Here is a 10,134-nt window from a genome sequence, read left to right as displayed (position 1 = left end):
TCACTCACTCACTCACTCACTCAGTCAGTCACTCAGTCACTCACTCACTCAGTCAGTCACTCACTCAATCAGTCACTCACTCACCACTCACTCAGTCAGTCACTCAGTCACTCACTCACTCACTCAGTCAGTCACTCACTCAGTCAGTCACTCAGTCACTCACTCAGTCAGTCACTCACTCTGTCAGTCACTCACTCACCACTCACTCAGTCAGTCACTCAGTCACTCACTCACTCAGTCACTCAGTCACTCAGTCACTCAGTCACTCACTCACTCAGTCAGTCAGTCAGTCAGTCACTCAGTCAGTCAGTCACTCACTCAGTCAGTCACTCAGTCACTCACTCAGTCAGTCAGTCACTCACTCAGTCAGTCACTCACTCAGTCAGTCACTCAGTCACTCACTCAGTCAGTCAGTCACTCACTCAGTCAGTCACTCACTCAGTCAGTCAGTCAGTCACTCAGTCACTCACTCAGTCACTCACTCAGTCAGTCAGTCACTCACTCAGTCAGTCACTCACTCAGTCACTCACTCAGTCACTCACTCACTCAGTCACTCAGTCACTCACTCACTCAGTCACTCAGTCACTCACTCACCACTCAGTCACTCACTCACTCAGTCAGTCAGTCACTCACTCAGTCAGTCAGTCACTCACTCAGTCAGTCACTCAGTCAGTCAGTCACTCAGTCACTCACTCAGTCAGTCAGTCACTCACTCAGTCAGTCACTCACTCAGTCAGTCACTCAGTCACTCACTCACTCAGTCAGTCACTCAGTCAGTCAGTCACTCACTCAGTCAGTCACTCAGTCACTCAGTCACTCACTCACTCAGTCACTCACTCACTCAGTCACTCACTCAGTCAGTCAGTCACTCACTCAGTCAGTCACTCAGTCACTCACTCACTCACTCAGTCAGTCACTCAGTCACTCACTCACTCACTCAGTCAGTCACTCAGTCACCACTCACTCACTCACTCAGTCAGTCACTCAGTCACTCACTCACTCAGTCAGTCACTCACTCAGTCAGTCACTCACTCACTCAGTCAGTCACTCACTCACTCAGTCAGTCACTCAGTCACTCACTCACTCAGTCAGTCACTCACTCACTCAGTCAGTCACTTACTCAGTCAGTCACTCACTCACCACTCACTCAGTCAGTCACTCAGTCACTCACTCACTCACTCAGTCAGTCACTCAGTCACTCAGTCAGTCACTCAGTCACTCACTCACTCACTCACTCACTCAGTCAGTCACTCAGTCACTCACTCAGTCAGTCAGTCACTCACTCAATCAGTCACTCACTCACTCAGTCAGTCACTCAGTCACTCACTCACTCAGTCAGTCACTCAGTCACTCACTCACTCAGTCAGTCAGTCACTCAGTCAGTCAGTCACTCACTCACCACTCACTCAGTCAGTCACTCAGTCACTCAGTCACTCACTCACTCAGTCACTCACTCACTCAGTCAGTCACTCACTCAGTCAGTCAGTCACTCACTCAGTCAGTCACTCACTCAGTCAGTCACTCAGTCACTCACTCAGTCAGTCAGTCAGTCACTCACTCAGTCAGTCACTCACTCAGTCACTCACTCAGTCAGTCAGTCACTCACTCAGTCAGTCACTCACTCAGTCAGTCACTCAGTCACTCACTCACTCAGTCACTCACTCAGTCACTCACTCACTCACTCAGTCACTCAGTCACTCACTCACTCAGTCACTCACTCAGTCAGTCACTCACTCAGTCACTCACTCAGTCACTCACTCACTCAGTCACTCACTCAGTCAGTCAGTCACTCACTCAGTCAGTCAGTCACTCACTCACTCAGTCACTCACTCAGTCACTCACTCACTCAGTCACTCACTCACTCAGTCACTCACTCAGTCAGTCAGTCACTCACTCACTCAGTCACTCACTCACTCAGTCAGTCACTCAGTCAGTCAGTCACTCACTCAGTCAGTCACTCAGTCACTCAGTCACTCACTCACTCAGTCACTCACTCACTCAGTCACTCACTCAGTCAGTCAGTCACTCACTCAGTCAGTCACTCAGTCACTCACTCACTCACTCAGTCAGTCACTCAGTCACTCACTCACTCACTCAGTCAGTCACTCAGTCACCACTCACTCACTCACTCAGTCAGTCACTCAGTCACTCACTCACTCAGTCAGTCACTCACTCAGTCAGTCACTCACTCACTCAGTCAGTCACTCACTCACTCAGTCAGTCACTCAGTCACTCACTCACTCAGTCAGTCACTCACTCACTCAGTCAGTCACTTACTCAGTCAGTCACTCACTCACCACTCACTCAGTCAGTCACTCAGTCACTCACTCACTCACTCAGTCAGTCACTCAGTCACTCAGTCAGTCACTCAGTCACTCACTCACTCACTCACTCACTCAGTCAGTCACTCAGTCACTCACTCAGTCAGTCAGTCACTCACTCAATCAGTCACTCACTCACTCACTCAGTCAGTCACTCAGTCACTCACTCACTCAGTCAGTCACTCAGTCACTCACTCACTCAGTCAGTCAGTCACTCAGTCAGTCAGTCACTCACTCACCACTCACTCAGTCAGTCACTCAGTCACTCAGTCACTCACTCACTCAGTCACTCACTCACTCAGTCAGTCACTCACTCAGTCAGTCAGTCACTCACTCACTCAGTCAGTCACTCACTCAGTCAGTCACTCAGTCACTCACTCACTCAGTCAGTCAGTCAGTCACTCACTCAGTCAGTCACTCACTCAGTCACTCACTCAGTCAGTCAGTCACTCACTCAGTCAGTCACTCACTCAGTCAGTCACTCAGTCACTCACTCACTCAGTCACTCACTCAGTCACTCACTCACTCACTCAGTCACTCAGTCACTCACTCACTCAGTCACTCACTCAGTCAGTCACTCACTCAGTCACTCACTCAGTCACTCACTCACTCAGTCACTCACTCAGTCAGTCAGTCACTCACTCACTCAGTCAGTCAGTCACTCACTCACTCAGTCACTCACTCAGTCACTCACTCACTCAGTCACTCACTCAGTCAGTCAGTCACTCACTCACTCAGTCACTCGCTCACTCACTCACCACTCAGTCACTCACTCACTCACTCACCACTCAGTCACCACTCACTCACTCACTCAGTCACTCACTCAGTCACTCACTCAGTCACCACTCACTCACTCACTCAGTCACTCGCTCACTCACTCACCACTCAGTCACCACTCACTCACTCACTCAGTCACTCACTCAGTCACTCACTCAGTCACTCACTCAGTCTCTGTGTGTCTCTGTGTGTGTCTCTGTGTGTCTCTGTGTGTCTCTGTGTGTGTCTCTGTGAGTCTCTGTGTGTCTCTCTGTGTCTCTGTGTGTGTCTCTGTGTCTCTGTGTGTCTCTCTGTGTCTCTGTGTGTGTCTCTGTGTCTCTGTGTGTCTCTGTGTGTCTCTGTGTGTGTCTCTGTGAGTCTCTGTGTGTCTCTGTGTCTCTCTCTGTGTCTCTGTGTGTGTCTCTCTGTGTCTCTGTGTGTGTCTCTGTGTCTCTGTGAGTCTCTGTGTGTCTCTGTGTGTCTCTCTGTGTCTCTGTGTGTGTCTCTGTGTCTCTGTGTGTGTCTCTGTGTGTCTCTGTGTGTCTCTGTGTGTCTCTGTGTCTCTGTGTGTGTCTCTGTGTCTCTCTCTGTGTCTCTGTGTGTCTCTCTGTGTCTCTGTGTGTGTCTCTGTGTGTCTCTGTGTGTCTCTGTGTGTCTCTCTGTGTCTCTCTGTGTCTCTCTGTGTCTCTCTGTGTCTCTGTGTGTCTCTCTGTGTCTCTGTGTGTGTCTCTGTGAGTCTCTGTGTGTCTCTGTGTGTCTCTGTGTCTCTCTGTGTCTCTGTGTGTCTCTGTGTGTGTCTCTGTGTCTCTGTGTGTCTCTCTGTGTCTCTGTGTGTGTCTCTGTGTCTCTGTGTGTCTCTGTGTGTCTCTGTGTGTGTCTCTGAGTCTCTGTGTGTGTCTCTGTGTCTCTCTCTGTGTCTCTGTGTGTGTCTCTGTGTCTCTCTCTGTGTCTCTGTGTGTCTCTGTGTGTGTCTCTGAGTCTCTGTGTGTGTCTCTGTGTCTCTCTCTGTGTCTCTGTGTGTGTCTCTGTGTCTCTCTCTGTGTCTCTGTGTGTGTCTCTGTGAGTCTCTGTGTGTCTCTGTGTGTGTCTCTGTGTCTCTCTGTGTCTCTGTGTGTGTCTCTGTGTCTCTCTGTGTCTCTGTGTGTCTCTGTGTGTGTCTCTGTGTCTCTGTGTGTCTCTCTGTGTCTCTGTGTGTGTCTCTGTGTCTCTGTGTGTCTCTGTGTGTCTCTGTGTGTGTCTCTGAGTCTCTGTGTGTGTCTCTGTGTCTCTCTCTGTGTCTCTGTGTGTGTCTCTCTGTGTCTCTGTGTGTGTCTCTGTGTCTCTGTGAGTCTCTGTGTGTCTCTGTGTGTCTCTCTGTGTCTCTGTGTGTGTCTCTGTGTCTCTCTCTGTGTCTCTGTGTGTCTCTCTGTGTCTCTGTGTGTGTCTCTGTGTGTCTCTGTGTGTCTCTGTGTGTCTCTCTGTGTCTCTCTGTGTCTCTCTGTGTCTCTCTGTGTCTCTGTGTGTCTCTCTGTGTCTCTGTGTGTGTCTCTGTGAGTCTCTGTGTGTCTCTGTGTGTCTCTCTGTGTCTCTCTGTGTCTCTGTGTGTGTCTCTGTGTCTCTCTCTGTGTCTCTGTGTGTGTCTCTGTGAGTCTCTGTGTGTCTCTGTGTGTGTCTCTGTGTCTCTCTGTGTCTCTGTGTGTGTCTCTGTGTCTCTCTGTGTCTCTGTGTGTGTCTCTGTGTCTCTCTCTGTGTGAGTCTGTGTCTTTGTGTCTCTCTCTGTGTCTCTCTCTGTGTCTCTGTGTCTCTGTGTCTCTGTCTCTCTGTGTGTCTCACTGTGTCTCTGTGTGTCTCTGTGTGTCTCTGTGTGTCTCTGTGTGTCTCTGTGTGTCTCTCTGTGTCTCTCTGTGTCTCTGTGAGTCTCTCTGTGTCTCTCTGTGTCTCTCTGTGTCTCTGTGTGTCTCTGTGTGTCTCTCTGTGTCTCTGTGTGTGTCTCTGTGTCTCTCTCTGTGTCTCTGTGTGTGTCTCTGTGTCTCTCTCTGTGTCTCTGTGTGTCTCTGTGTCTCTCTCTGTGTCTCTGTGTGTGTCTCTGTGTGTGTCTCTGTGTGTCTCTGTGTGTCTCTCTGTGTCTCTGTGTGTGTCTCTGTGTCTCTCTCTGTGTCTCTGTGTGTCTCTGTGTCTCTCTCTGTGTCTCTGTGTGTGTCTCTGTGTGTGTCTCTGTGAGTCTCTCTGTGTGTGTCTCTGTGTCTCTCTGTGTGTCTCTGTGTCTCTGTGTGTCTCTGTGTGTGTCTCTGTGTCTCTCTCTGTGTGAGTCTGTGTGTCTTTGTGTCTCTCTCTGTGTCTCTGTGTGTCTCTGTGTCTCTCTCTGTGTCTCTGTGTGTGTCTCTGTGAGTCTCTGTGAGTCTCTGTGTGTCTCTGTGTGTCTCTGTGTCTCTGTGTGTCTCTCTGTGTCTCTGTGTGTGTCTCTGTGTCTCTGTGTGTCTCTGTGTGTCTCTGTGTGTGTCTCTGTGTGTGTCTCTGTGTCTCTGTGTGTCTCTGTGTGTGTCTCTGTGTCTCTCTCTGTGTGAGTCTGTGTGTCTTTGTGTCTCTCTCTGTGTCTCTCTGTGTGTCTCTGTGTCTCTGTGTGTCTCTGTGTGTGTCTCTGTGTCTCTCTCTGTGTGAGTCTGTGTGTCTTTGTGTCTCTCTCTGTGTCTCTGTGTGTCTCTGTGTCTCTCTCTGTGTCTCTGTGTGTGTCTCTGTGAGTCTCTGTGAGTCTCTGTGTGTCTCTGTGTGTCTCACTGTCTCTCTGTGTCTCTGTGTGTGTCACTGTGTCTCTGTGTCTCTGTGTGTCTCTCCGTGTCTCTGTGTGTGTCTCTGTGTGTGTCTCTGTGTGTGTCTCTGTGTCTCTCTGTGTCTCTGTGTGTGTCTCTGTGTCTCTCTGTGTCTCTGTGTGTGTCTCTGTGTCTCTCTCTGTGTGAGTCTGTGTCTTTGTGTCTCTCTCTGTGTCTCTCTCTGTGTCTCACTGTCTCTCTGTGTCTCTGTCTCTCTGTGTGTCTCACTGTGTCTCTCTGTGTCTCTGTCTCTCTGTGTCTCTCTGTGTCTCTGTGTCTCTGTGTGTCTCTGTGTCTCTGTGTCTCTCTCTCTGTGTCTCTGTGTCTCTGTGTGTGTCTCTGTGTCTCTGTGTGTCTCTGTGTCTCTGTGTCTCTCTCTCTGTGTCTCTGTGTCTCACTGTCTCTCTGTGTCTCTGTGTGTCTCTGTGTCTCTGTGTCTCTCTCTCTGTGTCTCTGTGTCTCACTGTCTCTCTGTGTCTCTCTGTGTCTCTGTGTCTCTGTGTCTCTGTGTCTCTCTCTGTGTGTCTCACTGTGTCTCTCTGTGTCTCTGTCTCTCTCTGTGTGTCTCACTGTGTCTCACTGTGTCTCTGTGTCTCTGTGTCTCTCTCTGTGTCTCTGTGTCTCTGTCTCTCTGTGTGTCTCACTGTGTCTCACTGTGTCTCTGTGTCTCTGTGTCTCTCTCTGTGTCTCTGTGTCTCTGTCTCTCTGTGTGTCTCACTGTGTCTCTCTGTGTCTCTGTCTCTCTGTGTGTCTCACTGTCTCACTGTCTCTCTGTGTCTCTGTCTCTCTGTGTGTCTCACTGTCTCACTGTCTCTCTGTGTCTCTGTCTCTCTGTGTGTCTCACTGTGTCTCTCTGTGTCTCTGTCTCTCTGTGTCTCTCTGTGTCTCTGTGTCTCTGTGTGTCTCTGTGTCTCTGTGTCTCTCTCTCTGTGTCTCACTGTCTCTCTGTGTCTCTGTGTGTCTCTCTCTCTGTGTCTCACTGTCTCTCTGTGTCTCTGTGTCTCACTGTCTCTCTGTGTCTCTCTGTGTCTCTGTGTCTCTGTGTGTCTCTGTGTCTCTGTGTCTCTCTGTGTGTCTCACTGTGTCTCTCTGTGTCTCTGTCTCTCTGTGTCTCTCTGTGTCTCTGTGTCTCTGTGTGTCTCTGTGTCTCTGTGTCTCTCTCTCTGTGTCTCACTGTCTCTCTGTGTCTCTGTGTCTCACTGTCTCTCTGTGTCTCTCTGTGTCTCTGTGTCTCTGTGTGTCTCTGTGTCTCTGTGTCTCTCTCTCTGTGTCTCACTGTCTCTCTGTGTCTCTGTGTGTCTCTGTGTCTCTGTGTCTCTCTCTCTGTGTCTCTGTGTCTCACTGTCTCTCTGTGTCTCTCTGTGTCTCTGTGTCTCTGTGTGTCTCTGTGTCTCTGTGTCTCTCTCTCTGTGTCTCTGTGTCTCACTGTCTCTCTGTGTCTCTGTGTCTCTGTCTCTCTGTGTGTCTGTGTCTGCCACACACAGCGAGCGTGTCTCTGTGTGTCTCACTGTGTCTCTCTCTGTGTCTCTGTGTCTGCCACACACAGCGAGCGTGTCTCTGTGTGTCTGTCTCTCTCTGTGTCTCTGTGTCTGCCACACACAGCGAGCGTGTCTCTGTGTGTCTGTCTCTCTCTGTGTCTCTGTGTCTGCCACACACAGCGAGCGTGTCTCTGTGTGTCTGTCTCTCTCTGTGTCTCTGTCTCTCCCACACACAGCGAGCGTGTCTCTGTGTGTCTGTCTCTCTCTGTGTCTCTGTGTCTGCCACACACAGCGAGCGTGTCTCTGTGTGTCTGTCTCTCTCTGTGTCTCTGTCTCTCCCACACACAGCGAGCGTGTCTCTGTGTGTCTGTGTCTCTCTGTGTCTCTGTGTCTGCCACACACAACGAGCGTGTCTCTGTGTGTCTGTCTCTCTCTGTGTCTCTGTCTCTCCCACACACAGCGAGCGTGTCTCTGTGTGTCTGTCTCTCTCTGTGTCTCTGTGTCTCCCACACACAGCGAGCGTGTCTCTGTGTCTCTGTGTCTCTCTGTGTCTCTGTGTCTCTGTGTGTCTCTGTGTCTGCCACACACAGCGAGCGTGTCTCTGTGTGTCTGTCTCTCTCTGTGTCTCTGTGTCTCCCACACACAGCGAGCGTGTCTCTGTGTCTCTGTGTCTCTCTGTGTCTCTGTGTCTCTGTGTGTCTCTGTGTCTGCCACACACAGCGAGCGTGTCTCTGTGTGTCTGTCTCTCTCTGTGTCTCTGTGTCTCCCACACACAGCGAGCGTGTCTCTGTGTCTCTGTGTCTCTCTGTGTCTCTGTGTCTCTGTGTGTCTCTGTGTCTGCCACACACAGCGAGCGTGTCTCGCGTTTTCAGCAAGAATCTCGCTCGCTCAGAGCCGAGTGCGACGCGGCGTCTGAGCGCTCCGCTCAGCTGCTGGCTCAACTGGAGGTCACTCAGAGTCAGGCAGGAGAGTTGTCTACTGATAACAGGTGACTTGTCACTGTGTCACTGTGTGTGTCACTGTGTGTGTGTGTCACTGTGTGTGTGTCACTGTGTGTGTGTCACTGTGTGTGTGTCACTGTGTGTGTGTCACTGTGTGTGTGTGTGTCACTGTGTGTGTGTGTCACTGTGTGTGTGTCACTGTGTGTGTGTCACTGTGTGTGTGTCACTGTGTGTGTGTCACTGTGTGTGTGTGTGTCACTGTGTGTGTGTGTCACTGTGTGTGTGTGTGTCACTGTGTGTGTGTGTTTGACGCGGCGTCTGAGCGCTCCGCTCAGCTGGTGGCTCAACTGGAGGTCACTCAGAGTCAGGCAGGAGAGTTGTCTACTGATAACAGGTGACTTGTCACTGTGTCACTCTGTGTGTCACTGTGTGTGTGTGTGTCACTGTGTGTGTCACTCTGTGTGTGTGTGTCACTGTGTGTGTGTCACTCTGTGTGTGTGTCACTGTGTGTGTCACTCTGTGTGTGTGTGTCACTCTGTGTGTGTGTCACTGTGTGTGTCACTGTGTGTGTGTGTCACTGTGTGTGTGTGTCACTGTGTGTGTCACTGTGTGTGTGTGTCACTGTGTGTGTGTGTCACTGTGTGTGTCACTGTGTGTGTGTGTTTGACGCGGCGTCTGAGCGCTCCGCTCAGCTGCTGGCTCAACTGGAGGTCACTCAGAGTCAGGCAGGAGAGTTGTCTACTGATAACAGGTGACTTGTCACTGTGTCACTGTGTGTGTGTGTCACTGTGTGTGTCACTCTGTGTGTGTGTCACTGTGTGTGTGTGTGTCACTGTGTGTGTGTGTGTCACTGTGTGTGTGTGTGTCACTGTGTCACTGTGTGTGTGTGTGTCACTCTGTGTGTGTGTGTCACTGTGTGTGTGTATCACTGTGTGTGTGTGTGTGTCACTGTGTGTGTGTGTCACTGTGTGTGTGTGTGTCACTGTGTGTGTGTGTGTCACTCTGTGTGTGTGTGTCACTGTGTGTGTGTATCACTGTGTGTGTGTGTGTGTCACTGTGTGTGTGTGTCACTGTGTGTGTGTGTGTCACTGTGTGTGTGTGTGTCACTGTGTCACTCAGAGTCAGGCAGGAGAGTTGTCTACTGATAACAGGTGACTTGTCACTGTGTCACTGTGTGTGTCACTGTGTGTGTGTGTGTCACTGTGTGTGTGTCACTGTGTGTGTGTGTTTGACGCGGCGTCTGAGCGCTCCGCTCAGCTGCTGGCTCAACTGGAGGTCACTCAGAGTCAGGCAGGAGAGTTGTCTACTGATAACAGGTGACTTGTCACTGTGTCACTGTGTGTGTGTGTCACTGTGTGTGTCACTCTGTGTGTGTGTCACTGTGTGTGTGTGTGTCACTGTGTGTGTGTGTGTCACTGTGTGTGTGTGTGTCACTGTGTCACTCAGAGTCAGGCAGGAGAGTTGTCTACTGATAACAGGTGACTTGTCACTGTGTCACTGTGTGTGTCACTGTGTGTGTCACTGTGTGTGTCACTGTGTGTGTGTCACTGTGTGTGTGTGTCACTGTGTGTGTGTGTCACTGTGTGTGTCACTGTGTGTGTGTGTGTCACTGTGTGTGTGTCACTGTGTGTGTGTGTGTCACTGTGTGTGTGTGTGTGTCACTGTGTGTGTGTCACTGTGTGTGTGTGTGTGTCACTGTGTGTGTGTGTGTCACTGTGTGTGTGTGTGTCACTGTGTCACTCAGAGTCAGGCAGGAGAGTTGTCTACTGATAACAGGTGACTTGTCACTGTGTGTGTCACTCTGTGTGTGTGTCACTGTGTGTGTGTGTCACTGTGTGTGTGTGTGTCACTG

General features: G+C 50.7%; 1 long non-coding RNA gene across 1 annotated transcript in view; it reads left to right on the top strand.

The window, feature by feature from the left end:
* LOC144953716 (uncharacterized) overlaps positions 1-8,366 on the top strand; it is a 12,668-nt gene extending 4,302 nt beyond the window's left edge. Inside the window, exon 4 of the long non-coding RNA XR_013640883.1 lies at positions 8,192-8,366. This is a non-coding gene — a long non-coding RNA (uncharacterized LOC144953716). The remainder of the gene's footprint in view (positions 1-8,191) is intronic.
* The last annotated feature ends 1,768 nt before the right edge of the window (positions 8,367-10,134 follow it).

Source organism: Lampetra fluviatilis, chromosome 81 (genome assembly GCF_964198595.1).
Source record: "Lampetra fluviatilis chromosome 81, kcLamFluv1.1, whole genome shotgun sequence".
Classification (NCBI taxonomy): domain Eukaryota; kingdom Metazoa; phylum Chordata; class Hyperoartia; order Petromyzontiformes; family Petromyzontidae; genus Lampetra; species Lampetra fluviatilis.
Note: the sequence above shows the minus strand (reverse complement) of the source record. Positions and strands in the feature narration are given on the sequence as shown.